General features: G+C 38.6%; 1 pseudogene; it reads right to left on the bottom strand.

The window, feature by feature from the left end:
* Window positions 1-1,119: 1,119 nt before the first annotated feature.
* On the bottom strand, window positions 1,120-3,425 carry LOC121465250 (annotated as a pseudogene).
* Window positions 3,426-7,474: the final 4,049 nt, after the last annotated feature.

Raw genomic sequence — 7,474 nt, 5'->3', positions numbered from 1 at the left:
AGGAATATTTCTTTGAAAAATACTGATTTCTTTAAAAAAAATCATTCTTGGAGAAAGAAAATGATGGAATCCATCCACAGTATTACTTATATAATTTAAAAGAAAGAGTTGAAGACGCAAAAATGATCTATGTGGGTAAAAAGGGTGGATAACTTTCCTGACATAATGTGGCCACACAATAGAAATAAAAATTTTAAACAGCAGCCTAAGCTACTGTGGTTTCTAGTGAAGAAGCTGCCTTACTCCTGACCACTTCCTGAATCCTATTAAAGACGTTCAGATTCCGTGTGCCACACACCAACACTGGCTCAGAGATGCTTAGTGTGGTCTATTTGTTCTCCACTAATTTTATCTACTTTATGAGCTGTTCACCCTGATTCTGGATTTTACAATGAAGAAAAAAACATAAAAGACATTTCTGCAATATTGTGCATATGGAAATACATGAGTCCAAAGTCTTTTGTAGAGATGCTAAATATATCTTACAGGAATACAAAATTATCTCTGTTTTGAATCTACTTAAAATGTCTAAGTATTGCTGTTATGGAGATGGGCTGAACAAACTGTTCCTGAGTTGTGATGCTCCATGCTCTAATTCAGCAGAAGGACATGTCTTATGTGGAATAAAAAAAATACCTTGAACATATTCGTGCAGGTAAATATAGACTCACAGCAATGAAGATTAGATTTAATAATGACTAACTGCCACACAACAGTCAAAGCTGAGGCTTCTCCCTACTCAACTTTGAAGTAGAAAAAGGGGTTATTTTGGCATTTTAAGAAGAAATAATAATAATTTGTTAACATTTAACTTCACATCTAGAGAAATGTGAAACTTTCCCTTCCTGACCAAGAATGTCTACTAATTTTTTTAAACAAATCACAAGACAATAGTTTATTCATTCCATTACAGAATTAGGTAAACTTCATATTACAAAACCAAAGTAAGTATAATTTTGAAGAATATCTTCAAGAAACCAGTTACAGTTTAACTGAAGTGGATGTGAACACAGGGTTGGTGTCTACTGAGGAAGGTCACATTCCTCTAATATATGAAAAGACAATGAGATACACTTTCTTAGTCATTGGGAAGAAATTTTCTTTCTTGATAAGCTAGTACTATTTCTTTTTTGCAGCTCTTTTCCCTTCTCCTTTCTTTGGATTCACCTTTCCACGGAGCTTCTTTAGACGTCTTTGCTCATCCTTAAAATCCTGATGCTCTACTTCACTTAGCGAAGAGGACAACTATATGTTTTTCCTTCGGTTCACCTTCTTCCTTAGCTTCTTTAGGTTCACCTATTGTAGACTCCTTGGTCCTTATTTATGGCTAGAAACCAATTATGAGTGAGTACATCCCATATTCATCTTTTTGGGTCTGGGACACCTCACTCAGGATAGTGTTTTCTATTTCCATCCATTTGCATGCAAAATTCGAGAAGTCATTGTTTTTTACCGCAGCGTAGTACTCTAGCGTGTATATATTCCATACTTTCTTCATCCATTCTTCCATTGAAGGGCATCTAGGTTGTTTCCAGGTTCTGGCTATTACAAATAATACTGCTATGAACATAGTTGAACAAATGCTTTTGTCATTTGATAGAGCATCTCTTGGGTATATTCCCAAGAGTGGTATTGCTGGGTCCAGGGGTAAGTTGATCCCGAATTTCCTGAGAAACCGAAACACTGACTTCCACAGTGGTTGCACAAGATTGCATTCCCACCAGCAATGGATGAGGGTACCCATTCTTCCACAGCCTCTCCAGCAAAGGTTATCCTTGGTGTTTTTGAGTTTAGCCATTCTGACAGGTGTAAGATGATATCTCAAAGTTGTTTTGATTTGCATTTCCCTGATTGCTAAGGAAGTTGAGCACGACCTTAAGTGTCTTTTGGCCATTTGAACTTCTTCTGTTGAGAATTCTCTGTTCAGTTCAGTGCCCCATTTTTTAAGTGGGTTAATTAGCATTTTAAAGTCTAGTTTCTTGAGTTCTCTATATATTTTGGAGATCAGACTTTTGTCTGTTGCGGGGTTGGTGAAGATCTTCTCCCAGTCAGTAGGTTGCCTTTGTGTCTTAGTGACAGTGTCCTTTGCTTTACAGAAGCTTCTCAGTTTAAGTAGGTCCCATTTATTCAATGTTGCCCTTAATGTCTGTGCTTCTGGGGTTATACATAGGAAGCGATCTCCTGTGCCCATCTGTTGTAGGGTATTTCCCACTTTCTCTTCTATCAGGTTCAGTGTGTTCGGACTGATATTGAGGTCTTTAATCCATTTGGACTTGAGTTTTGTGCACGGTGAGAGATATGGAAGTAGACCAAATTTCCGGGGAGAAAATGGGATCTTTGGGGGGGGGGGTGGGATGGGGGTAAGGGGAGATGGGGAGAGAAAAGGTAGAAGGGAAGGAGGGGGGACCTGGGAAACGGGAGAATTGGGATAAAGGAAAGGTGGATAGGGGAGCACGGAACCACAATTCTTAGTTAAGGGAGCCACTTTAGGGTGGGCAAGCGACTTGACCCTAGAGGGGCTCCCTAGTGCCCAGGATGAGGTTCCCAGTTAGTTCCTTGGGCAGCTGAGGATTGGGAACCTGAAATGACCCTATCCTAGAGCAATACTGACGAATATCTTGCATATCATCATAGAATCTTCATCTGGTGATGGATAGAGATCGAGACAGTGACCTACACAGGAGCACTGGACTGAGCTCCCAAGGTCCCAAGGAGGAGCAGAAGGAGGGAGAACATGAGCAAAGAATTCGGGACCACGAGGCGTGCATCCACCCACTGAGACAGTGGAGCTGATCTACGGGGAGCTCACCAAGGCCAGCTGACTGTGACCGAAAAAGCATGGGATAAAACCGGACTCTCTGAACATGGAGAACAATGAGGGATGATGAGACACCAAGGACAATGGCAGGGGGTTTTGATCCTACTTAATGTGCTGGCTTTGTGGGAGCCTAGCCAGTTTGGATGTTCACCTTCCTAGATATGGACGGAGAGGACCTAGGACTTAACACAGGGCAGGGAACCCGGACTGCTCTGTGGACTGGAGAGGGAGGGGGAGAGGAGTGGGGGGAGGGGGAGAAGGGTGGGAGGAGGGGGAGAAGGGTGGGAGGAGGGGAAGGGAAATGGGAGGCTGGGAGGAGGTGGAAACTTGTTTTTTGTTTATGTTTTTTTTTCTTCTTTTCGCAATAAAAAAAAAAAATCCTGATGCTCATCCCTGTAGAGGCCAAGGAAACGGAGTGTGCCCTTGAGTGCAAAATAGGTGTTGTGATTTGGATACTAGTCGTAAGTCTCTTTCTTTTTGGCCAAGGGCTGCTCCCTGAACATATTCACCACTTTCATGGACTTTGAATCGGTAGGCCTGGCCACTTCACCAAAGATTCGGCACTTAAACAAGACATGCGCAGTGCATATTCTGAAAGCAAAGCCATTTCTTAAGCCGTGAGGTATAAGATTCCCTGAGTCTGACCTTGCTCGCGTGCGTCCCCGAATGTCTAATAATTAAAATAACTGTGTTGGCATTTTGCCTACTGCAAACTTTCCATAGGTAAGAGTTTGGCAGCCTCCAAGGTCACAGTTTTTAAGGATCTGTTCCATAAATGTCACTAGTACTTCAGAGTGAATAACAAAATTCCTTAGTAAGCAAAATGAATTGCCACCTTTAGTTTTCCAATACAGACATGGCAAAGAGGGATTCTGAAAGCACACAGACACAGAACAAATTTCAGTAACACAACGACCAAGAAACCAAGCCAAAATCTTCCACAAAGAAGGCTAAAAAAACATCAAAACAGTTTTGAATGCTAAAATGGGTCTTGGAAAATATCTAGAAAGTCTTTTGGTAGTTTTTTTTTTTTTTTGCTGATAATTTTATATGAATCTAATCACAAGACTGAGCTAAAGCACAGAACTTTTCATTTAGTTAGCCCCTTGAGTGATACTGTGTGGTTTTCAAAACCACAGCTATAAGAAAAGGAAACCCATTTGGTATTTATATTCGTATATTGTTTAAATTTAGTCCATTACTAAACATTAAATTTTGGAAATACAGCATGTCATAATATAATCACTCTTAAGAGATATGAACTTGAGTTTGAACCACTGCCAGTGGCGTAAGATAACCTTTCTGAATACCCTTTTCCTTGGTAGTAAATTAAAATAAGAATGATTTTTAAAAATTGAGATAGTTCTCAGGAAAACGCCAAAGACAAAATTCAATAAATAAAACATTTTTAAAAAGGTGAAATCACACCAAAGTAATAAAACTTTATATAACAAAACTACAAATGACTGTAACTATCTCTGGTAAATAGTATGTGGTCATTCATTAAAATGAAAGACAATTTTGTGCTCTTTACTTGGAAATTAATAAGCTTTGTGTGTTGGTATAATACTGACAGAAGAAAGATTATAGATTGTATTTATAAGCTCTAGATGGTACTAAGAAAGCATAATAGAATATGTAAAGGAATGTATCCTGGATTTTATTGCCTAGAATTTGCAGGAATGTAGAAATGAGACTAGAATTGAACTTTTCCTGTACATGTCAAAGAGGATGCCTCAGTATCACTGAAAGGAATGTGAAAAACAGCAACACTCAACACTGTTGTAAAATATATTTACAATATACCCTAGTTATTTATTTCAAATCAGCTAGTATAATGACTAGGGGACTAAGTTAAAACAAAACAGAAAGAAAGGGGAACTAAAACTGTGGAAGGTGAACAATGTTTACCCCCAAAATTGCAAAAAAAAAAAAAAAGAATACCATTTGATGTTCTCCATGTGATGTAACTTTATAATCTTTTATTCTAAAGGGATCCCAGTGAGATACAGGATGATATTGAGAAGATGCAGGTGTTAAGAACAAGCCAAGTTTGGTTCCCAGCACCCACATCAGGGAATTCACAACCACCTGAAATTCCATTCTCTTCAGACTTCTGCGGGCATCAAACACACATGATGTGATGCTCATAACCCACACAATCACAAAGTACACAATTCTTAAAATAACAAGATTTAAAGATACAGGATGATGCTTTTCTGAGAAATACAGGCTGAAGTTTAATAAACTGCCAAAATTAATTACACTCTGAAAATTCATATCATAGACACTTGCTCTTATATAGACAGTTGTCTTAACTACAACCATTTTGCCTGGAGATCTTTCTAATTGAGAGCCATGTTTTTCTAATCCAGCTAAACTGGTTCCATTCAGATTTTCATAGCTATTATCCTGGGCCAACATTTCATAACTTTCTTAGGTCGTTTATTGAAGTCTAAACAAAAAAAAACAATTTAGCATTGGTTTCCTATGATTTTTAGGCTTTTAGATTTCATTAAAGGTGACTCAGAGAACCTCATGAAACAAATCATCACACACTTCACCCAAATTCATGTGGAAACCATGTTTGACGTGGGTCCTTAAAGAAAAATAAAATGTAGCACGGAAAACGAGTGAGGTCCTTCTATAGCATGCCTGATGTCCTTCTCAAAGAGACACCCAGGAGCAAAGCTTTTGTTTTCTGCTAAGGGAAGGTCATGTGAGAAGAAAGCAATAAGGAGACCATCTGCAAGCTAAAAAGAAATCCTTTCTAGAAGTTGAGTTTAATCAATACTGATATATATTTACATGTAAATCTCAACCTTTGAGACACACTACCCACATCAAAATTACATACCCTTAATTTCTTTTCATAGTCTTCCCTAGGATGGCACATTCTCCATATATCCCTTTGCTTTCTCTTCCTCTACACCTTTCCTCTAATTTTTCTGGATTAGATTGTATGTATATACCTTTGCCTACACCCTTGTCTCTATCCATAGATGCTCACTACTGTTCTGACTGTGTGAGGTAGTGTAGAATAGGGGGAATGTATGGAGTCCACTTGCCGTGGTGGCATTATGAAAACCCAAGCAGAGATGAACCTACATGGTTATCTCCATGGACAGCTGAGTAAAATCTGTGAAGGGCTGCTCCTTTGAGGGGTAACCATAGCCCAACCACTGTCATGTCATATACAAATAATTGTCAGCTCTATTTTTTCCCTGTTTTGCCTTTCACTTCTTCATGAAAGACATCCAAAAACTGCTCTTCACTGAAAAACAAGATTAAAGTCTAGCTGAAGATTGTTTTGGCAAAACATGCTGAACTGATAGAGAACTAATTAGTATCTTTGAGTTCAGGCCTTGGGACATTTTCTTCAAATGTTTTCATTTTATTCATAATTTAAAATGTACCTCCTTTTTATTTTCAAACATGTGCTCCCTTGGAAGAAAACTCTGACAGTATGCAAAAGAGTTAAGCTATATTTAAATTATTTAAATGTGTTCAACATGAATTGTTAGTAACTGTTTTTCTCTCCTAATGTTATAAAATCTGCCAAATATAATTCAGGAAGATGTCAAACTTTACACAGAAATGTGACAGCTTTAAGCTGGATTGAATTCTAAAAGTACCTTACTGTCCCTTGCTTGGGACTTTGTGTAATATGAATCAAATCACAGCACCTCTAAACACATTCTCCCTCATTTGTCTGTGCTTTGTCACATCTTTGAGGATGTTTTATGCAATAACAATGGCCTAGCATTTACCCACAAATTCAACAAGACGCCGAGAAGCTGATGGCCCAATTGGAGTGAAAGAGATGCCTTCAAACTCTAAAAAATTGGGATGATGAGAGATGTTAGTGTAAAGCAAAGAAATAACCACAGTTGAGTGCAGGCTTCACTCCTCTCTAGGAAACTTCCCTTTGCAACAGAGAGCTCATACAGATAGCTACAACCAATCCAAGTGCAGAACTGTGCAGTCTGGTCCCAGCAGTAATATTTACAGAACCACTCCTGCACCTAAAACTCGGGGAACATTGAGGAAGGACATGCAAGGACTGATTATGAAAGGCAGAGGATCCGGGAGATTTCTGTGAGACTGGGAGTCCTTGTAATTTCAGAAATGACATCCATAAAGTCTCATCAACCTTAGTGTCTAAATATGAGCTGAACAAGGAAAACAATAGACATGCTGAACTGAATGAGGAAAAGATCAGGAGACCTCAACCCTACACAACAACCTACAGACCACGGAAGAATTATCAGAGGGGGAGAAATTGGTTATCCAATACCAAATGATCTTCCTTGAAAACATACATATAAGGAATAATATAGAAACTGAGCAGTTTATATATTAGGAGATGGGTGGGAAGGGAGGTATGTAACAACAATTAATAAAAGGAGGGGTATATTGAAAGGCTAAGGGAGGAAAAGAAAGGAGGAAATGAAATTATATTCTGCAAAAGAAAAGAGAAATAAAGCCACTTATTCTTTTGTTGTTGTTCTTATTTTTATTTTATGTTTTAAATAATCTTTTTTTCATTTTACATATCAGTCCCAGTTCCCTCTCTTTTCCACCCTCCCATTCTTTTACCTTTCCCCACCACACTCCTCATCCATTTCTCAGAGAGGGTGAGGCCTGTAGCAGCAG

This window comes from Microtus oregoni, unplaced genomic scaffold (assembly GCF_018167655.1).
Source record: "Microtus oregoni isolate MIOR12 unplaced genomic scaffold, Mior012 000030F_ref0000283, whole genome shotgun sequence".
Taxonomy (NCBI): Eukaryota; Metazoa; Chordata; class Mammalia; order Rodentia; family Cricetidae; genus Microtus; species Microtus oregoni.
The sequence above is the reverse complement of the archived record's forward strand: the minus strand, read 5'-3'. Positions and strand labels throughout refer to the sequence as shown.